Raw genomic sequence first — 14,702 nt, forward strand, 5'->3', positions numbered from 1 at the left:
TTCTATTCTTGAATATTTAATTTGATATTCGATGAATTTGTCCACTTTAAATCTCACAAAGATTCGAGTTTACTTTGATCTTTCATCTAAATTCTCTCGTTATTTCCTTGAACAACTCGAGATAATGTAAGTCGCGAATAATTAGGATTCCTACCACGGAAGCGTGACGCAGCAGGTAATTAGCTGTAGGTATATTCACCCAGGAGAGCATTGGTACTAATCTGTCTGGCATAGTTTCACTATCGTGCCCGCAATCGTGTTGCTCTTCCGGTCTGGTGAACAGATTCGATTCCACCTGCGACAGTTATATTTAGTTTGATTATATATTCGACATTCGCTTTTCTCCTATAAAAATATAATTTAACACAGTAGTTTAGATTTCTGAGATCCTCGTGTTGAATTAATGATCTCTTTTTTAATTGTCTTTATATTATCATGTTATTTTATATATATATATATAGGGTTATATATAATTGAAGTATAAGATACTTTTATTATATATGAAATAAAATTTAATGGTTCATCACTAATTCCAGATGAGTAACGATATTTTAAATAAATAGTTAAATTTACTATATTCTTATTTATATTAGACGTATAGATTACTTATTTATATTAGAAATATAAAAATTATCATTTATTATCTAATAATTAAGTAGTTAATTTAATAACTATTTATTTAATATGTAGATAATAAATAATTTTCTTTATATACGTACTATATTTATTTCTTAGATAATAAATAAACATGTTAATTAATTACAATAAACAATGACACTTTTAGACAATTCTAATAATCACACACACACACACACATACTGTAAAAAATAAAATGTTAATTTTAACTCAAAGACGTTAAGTAGATTTTCTGAGACAAGCAAAAATATTAACACAAAAATGTTAATTTTAACATTTTTGCATGTCTCAGAAAATCCACTCAACGTCTTTGAGTTAAAATTAACATTTTATTTTTTACAGTGCATAACTACAATCACGTCATTTAATTAATAAATTTCTAACTTTATAAGAATGCTACACTTTTTGCATATATAAAGAAAAAATAAGCATTTAATTGAACTTAAGCAGTGTTCGTTTAGTGTTGTATAGAGTCTTATATTTAACTATTTTTTTGGATCAATTGCGCATATTCTTTAAATGTATTTTACAGGTCAATGTGTATTTCGCCGACCAAAATTGAACGTGAACCTGGCGGGGCGTCGGACTCGTCAGAGAGACGACTGGCAGAAACAGAAGAGAAGAGCGAAAGATACCCTCCTTTGAATATCCTATCTGTAAACTGGGATTAAATCCCTAACTGAATTGGAAATTATCGTTTGTCTCACTTGTACAATTTATGCACGCTTGTTTTTATTATCACCGTTTAGCTTCGCACGCTCGGCTAAGCGGCTTAACGTCATCCTGATTAGCAGCCACCGCTGCGGACGAGACTGCGCGCACGGGACACTATTTTTTGGGATTAATAGTCGAAGTTTTTTTTCCTCTCCGTGCACACACGTAAAACTTTCGCTGTATACTAGTAGAACGCTAGGAGTTTCAGCGATTAAGCGCGACTATCATTTCTCCGTGTTACATTTCTCATCTCGTTCGCATGCAAACAAGCGTCGTAAACTGCAAATTTTATCGGCCAGAAGGAAGCGTTCGTTAAATTCTCTGATTTAACGCGACCGGGCGAAATTAACTTCGCAAGGACTGCAACGGAGATACGAGCACGGTCGTTGACGGAATAACAAATTAATAGGTCAAACCGCATAAGAGATGGAAATTTACCGTACGATTCTCTCTCGCTGCGTCTCTCCATGATATTTTGTTAAAGACGAGAGTTAATGCGATAATCGATATCGGAGAAGGTATGTCAGATTATGGAAGCTGAAGATTATAGACACTGTCAATTTTATGTGAATTGTAAAAGACTTGCTATACTTATCTAACATAACATTTATTATGCACAACATAAATTAATAAGATAAAAAAAAAGTCTGTATAACGTTTAGAAAATAAGAATAGTTTTCTTGTAAATTTCTGTGAATAGAATTCGAACATGCAATTAAAAATTCATAGTGAGTTTGCAAAAAAAAAAAAAAAATAGGATTGATACTTCGTCAAAATTCGTTTTTTATTATTTTTGAAAATTTATAGCTGATGAATCCAATATGCAAGAGATTTCGAAAAGGGTTTTAATTAATGTTTAAATAATGTATTTCAATATAAAAATATTGAAATTTTTATCGGTATTGTGTGTGTGTGTGTGTGTGTGTGAACTTCTTATACATTTTTTACAGGTGGATTTAGTTGCACAGTGTCAAGTATAGAACAATTAAAATACTTGCAATCCTAATGCAAAAAATTGGAAATAGTAAAAATTTCAATAATAGATATATAGGAAAGGTTCATATTTTGAAAAAAAAAAAATTTATTTTATCAGTATAAAAATTATAATTGTTTATATTGTTATATTAATAAAATAAATAATTTTTTGCGAAAAATATTATTTTTTATTCCTAAGAAAACCTAATACTGAAATTTTTATTGTTTGCGATTGTTTCACATGGCAGGGACTGCATTATGAGGCAATTGTTTTACTTGACTAAACCCACTCCCAAAAATAAAGAGTGCAAGAAATTCAATGATGTCGAGGGTAAAAGATTTAATATTTTCATATCAAAGTACAATATTAAAGCGATAATTTGAGCCCATTTTAAATGTCTCGTTCATAGATTTGCTAGTTACGAATTTTTAAAAATAGTTTTTTACATTACAACTTTTTTGCTCTTATGTAGCCATTTTGTTTTAATTTTACTTTGCAAGAAAGAACCAATATATACACAAATCAGCAATATCACACTTGACATTATAGAGCTAATTATATTGTAAACATTTATTTGAGAACATTCAAATATAATTACAATGAGGATTTCCTCTCTTATTTTTATTTTTATCTTCGTTTCGTTTCTCGCGACCAGACACTCATTGAAACTCACTTCAGATTTATAATTTAGGTCAGATTTTAAAACAGAAATCGCGTTTTCATTTATACTTATCAGGAGACATGGTAGTACTCGAGTTAAATATATTCAATTTGTATTTCAAGGTATGTGTTTTAATACATGCTTTTATATTTGCGTGATATTTATTTCTTTCGTACATTACATTTTGTACAAAAGTTCAAATAAAATTAAAATAATAAGTAATAATAAAGACTCTGTGGGAATAAAACAAAATATAACAATTAAAGGGCTAAGGACCATTTATGTATAATAAAGAACGTTTAATTTAAAAACATAAAGATAAAAATAATTACAAACGTTTCGACGCCGATCGGTCATTCTCAATGTTACAGTAAATACATTATGAATATAAAGTATTATTGGAAATCTATAAATTATTGCTTTATAATGGTATATTCTCATCTTTTCCCTTATCATAATGTTGCAAGTCAATAAATAAAAATAGTCAAATTAGTCGTTGAAAAATTCATAGCAGCAATGCAGTAATAATCTTACTAAATAAAATATTGAGAATCAATAGATGAAAAATACGCAAAATAGTTCATCGTGATGATACACAGTAGTTATTTTCTTTTGCAAATGAAGTAAGAGCAAGTAGTCTACACGATGTCAGATAACGTAATGTAAATAAAATTAAAATAATATTGTAAATATAGAATTTTATGCTAAATACGAATTATCGTTTAAAAGGGTTTTACAGATTCTTAATGTATGAGGCTACAAAAATTGTGTGTGTGTGTGTGTGTAAAAATTAAAACTTTCTACGATGTTAGGAAAAATGAAGATAGGAAAGGAAAAGTCTCATAAATTACGTGTAAGGAACAAATATGCATATTTATGATTTTCATGAAGAAACGAGAGACAAATGTAAATAGAAGAAAAATAGAAAGAAAAAAGCGAGGGGCATGCTGCCAACTTTGAAGAAATATGCTCCCCGTTCTTCGAATCGTCGAAGCATCTTGCTGAAACTTCGACCACTTAAGATTAACAAGAGTTATAAATTAATACAATGCATCTACAATAAAATATCTCGTTGTTTCGCAAATTTATCAACTTATTGAACGCTGATAAAATAGCTTGTTTTTAACGGCAAATTCCGATTGTTTTTGTTTTAAAGCTAATCATGCTGCACCAGCGTATTATTGTGCGAGTAAAAGGAGATAACGCGCAAGTAAACGGACGAAGACCATTGTTTCCGCAGCGTCTAACAAATGGTTAATTACCGTACCGCGACTACAGGAATACGTTATTGTTTGCAAGTACTGAAAAGGATGCAAACGCGCGGGACAGAAGGCCGATCCAGGATGCAGTGGATGAAAGGATATAGACGGGGGTGGGGGGTGGGAAAACGGAATACGAGAACAAAGAGGAGGAATAAAGGGAAATAAGAGCGAAATGCTTTGGAAATTTCAGAGGAAGCGGAAGAGGCCGAAGGCGAGAAGCGAGGTTAGAGAAGAGGAACGCGTGTACAGTGGAAAGAGGAATCGCTCTTTCTCTCCTGCTCTCCTCTCTCTCGATTCAGTCCCGTTTCCCGGCTCATTAGTTTCAAAATGGCGTCTAATCTGATTTACACGGCTTCTTCCTACGGTTCATGGAACACGACAGAGAAGATCTTCGATTATTTTCCGAAGCAGCCGTAGGTGCTCTTACGCTGCTCCGCACCGGAGACAGAGGAAAGACGTTGCTCGCTCTGCTGCGGCTAACAAAAGTCTGATAGAACGAATTATCGGGTCAATCGGCGAACTTCTCGCCTTCTATTGAGCGAACATACATCGGATGTGCACCGTACGAATCTCGGGCTTAAAGAAACGTCAGTTCGCACAGATAAATATGACTGCAGTATATATATTAGATTTTAAATTAGTTGTTATATACAATTGTAATCGCAGCAACATCCAACGTTGGCTCTCAAAGGCGTTTTATTTTTAATGCTAATAAATTTTTTTTATGTTAATTATACACGTGTGTTATTTACAATATTAAAATACTACTTCAAAATTGAAGAGATTCCTGTTCAGAAAACAATAAACATTAGACAAGAATTTATTCTCATGTTCGGCAATGTGCCAGCTCGCTTTGTCGCGAGCCAACTCTTGGTCTCGCGAGCGTTATGCTATAATTTTTGTTTATTAATCAAATTTTCTGCGATGTGAATAAGTTAACTAATGAAGCCTGCTCTCGATCACGTACGTATGCATTTTTTGTTCAACTGAAGAGTAACAGCGACTCGTGCGAAGGATATTGATTCTTAAACTACGAGAACAACATACTGCAGTATAACATTCCCCTAACTCAATTGATTATAACTTTCATAAAATAAACAATATTGTGAGCTCTTTTTTTATCAAAACGTCAGACATTAAAGAACATAAAACGGTCTTAAACAAATATATATGTATCTTTATTAATAAAAAATATTATGATATAAGCAATGAAAAAAAAAGTATTAGAAAAAGAAAGCCGCACGAAGAGATCACACGAAAAGGTGTTAAATATTTACATCGGGAAAATATTAATTATGTGTTACATAATTCTTCGTTAGTTTCGTGAACTCATTGTCGATCGTCTATCTATCGTTTGTGGTGCACATTCCACGAAACTATTGCAACATTTCAGCCGCATCGAATCGCCTCGTCGAGATTGACGTATTCCCTCCCTCAACGTCGTGAGGAATTGCCACAGGGAAATTGGCCCGGTGGTGTCGTACGCGTTACTATCACGAAGAGACGGATCTCTTTGCAAATTTCACCGCAATTTAACGCCCGCGTTTTCGCAGGCTTTCCCTCGCGATGCTCCGGCGAGAATACTGTCTCTCGCTACACTCCTCGGGCTTGTAACTACGTTTCCATCTAATTAAATTGGTCCCGCCTGCCCCAAAAGCGATACAGATAGATGGCCCCAAGAGAGAATGCAAATATATAGATACTTAAATAATATATAAAAGCTGAACAAATGCGTGAAATACGTATAAAATATTTGCTTGATTAATACAAAATTTTTTTTAATTCTTTACATTCTTGAAAATTGTCTTTGTTAATAACTACATTATTTCTTTACATGATAATTTGATTTAGTAACAACAGTAGTTATAATTGTTAATGTAAAATAAAAGACACTTTATACCGACGTTATAATATCAGTAGTTATTATTCTACATTCGTTAGTGAAGAAATGTAGATTTATAAAAACATTTTTTAAATGTATAAACGTTATAAAATTGTATTGCCAACTTGAAATAAGATGATTATATAGTGCTGTCGGTTTATTTATATTCATAAGAATAAGAATGGAAGATTACAAATGCATTTGATTATTATAACACTATGAAACTAAACTGCTTTCCAACAAGTGTCGTTATACAGTGGAAACAGTATAACGTTCTGTGTCCTGGCGGGAAAACAGCCTACGTTATTAAACCAGATTAATGATGTGTAAGTAAACGTAATGAATTATTATTTTTGAAATTTATGTTAAATGAAAAATGTCTTTACAATATCTTTATCAATATTTAATAGAATTGTTCTTTTAAACATTTCCTGTTTTCGAAAAAGGATTTATTGACGGATAAAATTTAGCTTTAAGCTATTTTTTATTTATGGTTCATAAAACGTGTTGACAATTTAATATCAATAATATGTCTAAAGGTTATTGTTTTGATAAAAATACTGCTAAGAATTTTTTCATAGATATTGTAATACTTGTAATATATACTTTAAAAGAAATATTACAAATATCATAGCCAAATCATATCAGTACCTCTTTAGAAATTAATAATAATATAAAAGTTGATAAAGGACTCTTGATATAAATATAAACGAAAGGTAAAAGGGACATTGTAAGAGTCAATAAAATAAATTTTAAAAAGTTAAATAACCCGTAACAGTCATATATAATAAAAACTTCATCTTACAATCTGTAACAGTGAAAAATAATTTTATAATTTTTTGACTTCAACAAACCTTTATATACTGACGATCTGATTACCAGTATATTATACTAATTGTAAGTTATTGTGAGAGTTTTGAATTAGAATTTTGTATTATTTAGAAATGTATATGTAAGATTTTTGTAAGATAAAGTTTTTATTATATATGACTGTTACGGGTTATTTAACTTTTTAAAATTTATTTTATTGACTCTTACAATGTCCCTTTTACCTTTCGTTTATGTGTAGAAATTAAATTAAACAAAGAAAAGAATAAAAAGGGGCCATGGGAGTCCGCACTGAAGTCATGTTAAAATACAGGATTAATTTATTTTTGCAATATAAATATTGTATCGAACGTTTTGGTTCTGTATTTAAGCCATATCCTCAGCAAATATAATAAAAGGTATAAAAAAATTAATTAAAATAGAGAGACGCTTTTCTTAGGTTTGATTCTCCATTTTATTTTTAAATGTTAAACGGCGGTTATTAATTTGTGAATAATAAATTCTTTTATAACTTTGTTGACATATTATAAAAATGTAGGCTGAAGTTACTTTTATCTATGATTCATAAATCGTGTCGATGATAGGTATCGATAATAGCTAAAGTTTTTTTTTATGTTTTTAGTATTGTTTTTATTTTTACTCACAAGTTAAAAATAAAAATAAAAGTAATAATATATAAGTTTTTTTATTATATATCATATATATATTTTATTACATTTTATATTCATTTATTTGTTTTAGAAAATTATATTAGTTTTACTGAAATATTAGAATAATACGCAAATACAAAAATGGGATTTTTTTACCAAGAATATTTTTAATAATTGTAATAATATTTGTAAATATTGAAAGCTTGCAATAAAATTATCAAAAAACAAAAATTTATTTATTTTAAAACTATGATTATACATATATCTATAAGAATATAATTTTATACTTATAATTAGACGGAACCTACTTCTTTTCTCTTTGACATTGTAATTCGTTTGAAATCGCATATTTTATCACAATATTCGCGTAACGCGATCCAACTTCGTGATATTATTGTCTTGGAATTATTGTTCGTACGCATAGTACGATACGAGTTAAGCCGTGGTAATAAAAGCGTTTAAGAATGTGAGACGCTTCGATGGAATGCTGATTACCATTGAATTTTTGTTTTGAATTAAACACCGAGAAATGTGCAATAGAATTGATTCTGAAATTGTTATCACAATAGTGACAAACAGTGACTTATTATTGAATAAAAGTAGCTTAGTGAAGCTTATTGAATCAAACACAAACAAATTCTTGGTATTAACATTGTTCAGTGTTGAAATCAGATTTAAACTACCCTCTGTTTCTGTTTTACTAAACGTAAAGGAGGATATTAAAAAGAGGCCGATTTTTGCCCATAAAGGTGTAAATAAAGGAAAGCGTTTTTTATATAGATCTTGATCTCCTGAATACGATAATGTTAATAAAAAGTTCAGGATTGATGGTAGCTTAATATAGTACCACAAGCAATCTCAAGACAAATATAAGTGCCCTTCGAATTTGAGCGATAATAATTCAACTTTGTTTTTTTCTTTATTAATGAAGAAGCAATTTAAAAAAACAGATTGCAAGGTAATCAGACGATTTAAAAAAATTGTTTTATCAATATATTTTAAGTATTAGGAATTTGCAGACAATTAAGGGCAAGAGGGCAAAGCGAAAGAAAAGCGAAAAATATTCATAAACTTCATATTCAAATACTTTAGCGTGCCAGCGTGTCGGGACCTTGAGTATGTATATGACATAGCGTATATTCATATACGCTATCTTATTTATAAGTAAGATATTTCCGCTTTATACTTCCGTCCCCCACTTTAGACAATAAATTTGAGATATATGCAAATATATATATATATATATATACCATACAGAACTCTAAGAAATATCAGTTTTTTTTTACTGTACTGACTGTAAAATAATACATAATTATGAATCCAACAGGGTTTCGATTAATCTTATTGGCAACAGTTTTTACACTAATAATTACAATAATACCTACAGCACGTGTAAATGCTGCAGGTATTATTGCAACCAATAAGCGTGCTGCAATAATAGGTCCATGTCCTCATAAACGTATGTTTATTATAATTTTTAAATATGAAGGATTATTTACAATAATATTAAGGTTTTATCCTAAAATTTAATTTGTTAATCTTTTTGATATTTTATAAATTAATACGTTTACACATACAGATACAGAATAAGAATTTAATATATATTTTCTATATTATATTATCAAAGATGTATAAAAGATTTATTCTATAAATAAATCTATATTTTTAAATACAATTATAGTTATATATTATATGTAAAAGATAAAATGTGTGAATAAATAAGGTACTATATACAATTATACATTATTGATTATTGTAATGAAAAAGTATAATACTTTTATACTGGATGTGTTATTTTTTATAGCATGGATGATCGTATGCTGAAGGAATAGATTTCAAGAGTTCTTTTTCGAGAAATATATTTATTCATTATTCAGAAGCATTAATGTATAGATCATGAAATAAACATGCGCTTAAAATACAATAAGTTTTTCAATTATTTATTTTTATATTCTACACTTAATGCAACATATCTGTTCTGAGCTATTGCAAATGTAGCAATTTTTTAGCGCTATTCATTTAATTTACATGTTCACACTTGTGATTCGAATATATATTATCTTGATTTTGTTTTAAAGACCATATATATGCTAAGGCTCAGTTCCACAACTCACGGTTAATTTTTAATTGAGATTCAACTGATTCCTCATGTTTTCCAATTTTTAAATTGGAAAGAGATAAAAAATAAATTGAACCTCAATTAAGAATTAATCGTAGATTTTGGAACTGGATCTAAATTAAACTATCAATAAGTTGCGATCCATACTTTGATTCCCTGAATTAGATAGATGTATCAACGTAAATAATATGTCGCGTTTTATGATATAATATGTAAAAAAGATTATGAGAAAAGTACTACCACTTTACGGTATTCTGTTTATATCTCATTAAGCAAGTTTTACGTAAATTAGTTATGAGATTCAAGGTTGTATTTTTAATGAAAAGAAAAAAAAGATATTTATAGTGCGATATCTTTTATTTCGATATTTCTAGAGAAGAAAAAACGGTAAGTATACATGCGCATATCTTATGTTAACTGATATATAAAATGTTGATTCTTTAAGCCATCTTGAAAACTTGCGATTTTCGTGAATGAATGTTAAAAATTGTGAAACGAAGACATTTAACATAGTCATTGTGAGATATTATTGATTTTAATATTAATCTGCAGCTTGTTGTTATATTGTGCTCACAACCATAACAATTGTTTTCTTCGGATGAAGAACAAAATTCATTTGATGAAAAAACAACGTGCGATGATAAGTTTTCTAATAGTTGAAGGCACCATTCATAGTAGGATGGTCACTGCGTATGGTGAAGATTGTGTGTCATGGAAAATGAAATGAATGTCGATTGGCGTGGTGCCTTCAGCGGTTAGAAAACGTATCACTGCACGTTGTTCTTCATCAGACGAATTTTTTCCAGTCTAAACGCCATTTTCTCGCTTAACGAATAAACCGGACAGTAACCGTGTTCGTTATCAACACCTTTTGTTCGAGGACACATGACTTCACAAGCACGTGTGGATGCGTGACGCATATGCAGCTAACATGAAATATGCATAACTAACAGACTTTTTAATATCATGCTAAGAGCGGTTATTATAACTCTCATTATTTTTAATTCATTCACTTGACTTGAATTAAACATTTAACTTCCTTTCGGGACAAGATTAAAAAACAGCAGTTTTCATAATTAATTTAAGGGACAATTAATTTTCGTTCAATTTATTATGTACGAACCACCGCATTCAATTTATCGTACATAAATATTTTAATTGCTCTAATAAAATTTTATTCTGTTATACATCTTATCCAGATAACGAAGATTCTGTTACGTTTCTATTAATTTTTATTAAACGATTAAAAAATTTATTTAAATTTTTTAAAAGTTAGGAGGAGGGAGGGGAAGAGGAAAATATAGGCGAGAGTGAAAGAGGAGCAAAAGAAAGGAACTAGTAATGAGAAATAGGAGATGGGGTAAAAAAAGGGAGGAAAAAGAGAGAAAGAAAGTGTTTCATTATTTTGAAATAGTAATATAGTCGAATGGATTTTAAATCACAAGGTCCGAAGAACAGGTAACGTCAGTAATAAAAAGACTGCGAGGAAAGAAATTTACAAAAGATTACTGGGCGCGGGGTTCATAGAGAAAGAAAGAAACAATCGGGTGGAATTAATAAGATATAGTCCACATAACATACAAGGTCCATCACGACTTGTTTATGGCCAAATCGTGGCTGGTCTGGTTGTAGGAGCCAATCAAAAGGAAAGGAAGAAGAACGTAAGGTCCATCGGATAAAGAGATTTACCATGGCTGCTTCCGCCGCGTGTGTGTTAGATCGCTTTCTTTCCCACCTACAGCTGTCCACTCTCTACCATACTTCTCATACGCATCCTCTTTCCATCCCGTACGTAGATATCTCTTTCTCTCTCTCACATTTATATTCTCTTGCAGACTCTGCGCACTGTAATATTGCGGATCTTCTTTCTTGTCAGGGACGCATTTTTGTGTCCTCTCTTGTTACGTAGTTTCCACCTCCGCCTGCACTGTGATCTATTCAGAACTCAAGGTTAAAAAAAAGATTCACGCTTTTAGATATATATAATTACTAAAAAAAAAAAGAATAAAAATATAAAAGTTTATGTAATAAAACAGGTATGTAAAAGTATAAAACAGATGCTGGAAATAGTGACAGAAACAGTCGTTTCTATAGTTGTTGATATTGACAACATCGCTAGCACGTCATATACATTTTATCAATTGTTTGACACTCGTGAATGATTTTTAATTCTCATAAAATTATAAAGTTTTAATACTTATCCATAATGGAATACTGGTTAATCTTAGTGTTATTAATCATGATTAGTGTCCTGGTCACTTATTATCTCTTCAGAAAGTTCAACTTTTTTAAAAGACATGGTATTATCCACATAACACCTATTCCAATACTAGGTGCCATGGCACCTATTATATTTCGCCGAATGTCATTCGTCGAGTTTACCCAAAAAATATACAATTTGAATCGAGACGCAAAATACATTGGACTCTACGCCACAACGAAGCCAGTTCTTCTGCTCCGTGATCCGGAATTGATTAAGACTACTCTCATAAAAAATTCTGATAAATTTATTAATCGTCCTTTCGTTAATTTTAATGAGCGTATACTTACGCAGAATCTGTTTTTTTACAAAATACAAAGTGGCGAAATATAAGAAATTCATTAAATTTTTTCTTTACATCTGATAAAATAAAGACTACCTTTACTTTGATGTCGAAACACGCTGCGGATTTTGCTGAATTCATATCAACATTATCAGCGCATAAAAGTGACGTGAATATAAGAGATGTCTTTGATAGATATACGAACGATGTCATTACCTTGTGTATTTACGGAATGAAGATCGATTCTATAAAAGATCCGACAAATAAGTTCTATGTTTGTGGCAAACAAATAACTCAGATGTTAGCAATTCGCAGCATAAAGTATATTTTTTTAAGAACCTTTCCAAAACTTGGACGAATACTCAATATAAAATTGTTAAATAATGAAGAAGTGAAATATTTTGAGAGCACGATAAAGAACGAAATTGCCGTTCGCGATGTCGATCACATTATACGTCCAGATATGATACAATTGATGCTTGATAGCAGAGACAAAGAGGATCGGACACAATTGGATGTGGATGAAATTGTCGCGCAAGCTTACGTTTTCTATTTCGCTGGCTTCGGAACTAGTTCAACCGTGATGTCTTTTATAACATATAAAATCGTGGCTAATCCAAGTATTCAGATTAAATTGCGACAAGAGATAGATAAGGTTTTGGAGGAATCGAACGGGAACGTAACTTATATATATATACGAGGCTGTTAATAAACTCAAATATTTAGATGCGGTGGTAAAAGAAGCTTTCAGACTTTTTTCACCTTCTGTTGTAGAAAGAGTGTGTGAAAAACTTTATGAATTGCCGCCTGCATTGCCGGGCGAAAAGCCTTTTATTGTAGACAAAGGCATGATTATTTGGATTCCGATATATGCAATTCATCATGACGACAAATATTATGATAATCCCGATGAATTTTGTCCAGAAAGATTTTTAAATAACGATCACGATTCTTCGTTTTATTTTCCATTCGGAATAGGACCGAGGATTTGAATTGGCAAAAGATTTGGCTTGTTTATACTCAAAGTAGTATTGTTTCATATATTAGCAAAATGCGAGTTGAAACTGTGTGTTAAAAGTTTTCCAGTAAAATTCAGCAAAAAATATTTGATAATGACACCGAAGGATGGATATTGGTTGAATATTCAACGTAGAAACGACAAGAATCCGATAAAGAGTGCTTGAACTTGATAGCATTGTTAATTCCTAGAATATGTTTCTATACGAATTTATTATTCAATTAAAATTATTCGTAAGAGTTTAATTTCAATTTTATTTACTTGTCACTCATGTTTCAAAATTATATCATCGATAATAATTATATTTTTATATATGTTACTTAAAAAACATTTTTTTTTCACATTACAGAAGTTTCGGAATAGCTAATTATTATAATTCGATCATCAACGTACGTAATAATTTTAATTGCAATAATCTACATATTATATATTGCCACTATTTACAAGCTTTTTGCTTATTTTTACAACCTTACTGCTTAATTTATTCATGTAGATTTAAATGAATACATTACGGATTACGGATTATACATGTTAATTTTTCATACATTTTTTTCGTTATAAGCATTAGCCAAAAAGATATATCATCTTTAGGTTTTCTGAGAATAACTTCTATCAAAGTGAATTAAAATGAGCTAAAAATTTTATAGTAAATATGTGATGAACCTTGTAGGTATAATGTACATGCGTGAATTCAGGATATTGGGATATTCAAATCCTGGGTGAGGAAATATTTTTCATAAAAATGGTTTAGGCGTTTTAAGTTGCTATTGGTATTATTATCAAAACAGAAACTGATGATCAATTTAAATTGTGAGATTATTATTTTAGTCTGTATGATTATGTTGCATGTCCAAGTTTTAAAAAGGCATACGTAAATTTATACATTTTGATGAAACGAAGGATAATCAACATTGTGCCCTAAATCATAATATGATTGAGACGAGGATTGTCTGTAAACCTCCACAGACATAGAGGCAAAGCTAAATTCCATCCGTTTATTGACTTAGAGGCGGTAGGACATAATCGATAACATCTTCAATTGATTAATCCTATCTATTGGCGCGTCGTAGTTTGGTTTGAGGTCCCTAGGGTTAATGTATAATACTAGCTTCCACAATCAAAATACAGGTGACTTAATTCGCGAGCGTTGCACACAAAGCACTCCTTTATAGCGATCTAATTTCAAAAAAAGATTTGAATGATTAGGGTACGAGTTTCCCAAGCCGTACATGACATTTCGCTGTTGCTCAATGTTACTGTTGCAGTACCGCTCGCGCGGTGATTAATGACGTGGCAAGAGCGGCTGCTATAGTTTATTGGAAGCGGCCCATCAATGATGTATGTGAGATTGTTACGTGAGCATGCGAAATCTCGTTTGATTCATGGTAGCTGATAATTAAGCGAGTCATTATT

General features: G+C 30.7%; 1 pseudogene; it reads left to right on the forward strand.

The window, feature by feature from the left end:
- The first annotated feature begins 11,934 nt into the window (after positions 1 to 11,934).
- Positions 11,935 to 13,455, forward strand: LOC108780843 (cytochrome P450 9e2-like; annotated as a pseudogene).
- Positions 13,456 to 14,702: the final 1,247 nt, after the last annotated feature.

This window comes from Cyphomyrmex costatus, unplaced genomic scaffold, assembly GCF_001594065.2.
Source record: "Cyphomyrmex costatus isolate MS0001 unplaced genomic scaffold, Ccosl1.0 scaffold123, whole genome shotgun sequence".
Taxonomy (NCBI): Eukaryota; Metazoa; Arthropoda; class Insecta; order Hymenoptera; family Formicidae; genus Cyphomyrmex; species Cyphomyrmex costatus.